Consider the following 682-nt stretch of genomic DNA (forward strand, 5'->3'; position numbering starts at 1 on the left):
GCTTACTTTACCTTTTAACATTTACTTTAGAATTTAATTTAGTTTGCACCACCGGCCTCAACTCTTATTATAATATTCGAATATACACATTCACAACACTCCTCAATCATTATTATCATTGCCATTACTGTAGCAGCCGTAATCCCTAATATCCATAGAATAAGCCATATTCAAATAACAGCCGCTTTCTATATAGTTTATCCCTACTACTTTGTAATAATAAGCTTTTATGATATATATTTTACTAACATTGCAAATTTTTCACTTATTTAAATATTTTCAGAAAAATTCATATTTTCAACAAAAAGTATTAAAGTATATCAAGTTGTAGCAATTTTAGAAAATTCTCTCAAAATAACAAATTTCTTAAGTTTTAATAAAATTGTTCTAAAATGTTTAAAATACTTAAATGCTACAAAACTCACAAAAGCAGCAGCCATACTCAGAGCCAATCTCTTATTGACAAGGAAGCTGGAATCTTTTTACTCTTTTCTTTCCCACTTACAATCCGTAGATTTTCAACACTTTTCTCCTTTCCCCTTGCATTTCTCTGATATTCCTGCAGCTCCCTTTCCTGTTAATGCTGCATTTGTCTGAGTTGTAACCTTACTTTCACCTACTTTACATTCCCCCTTTGGTGTCATTCTCAGCTTCCCATTTGCATTTACCTGTATTTTCGCAT

This window comes from Trypanosoma equiperdum (genome assembly GCF_001457755.1).
Source record: "Trypanosoma equiperdum strain OVI genome assembly, contig: ctg_1246, whole genome shotgun sequence".
Classification (NCBI taxonomy): Eukaryota; Euglenozoa; class Kinetoplastea; order Trypanosomatida; family Trypanosomatidae; genus Trypanosoma; species Trypanosoma equiperdum.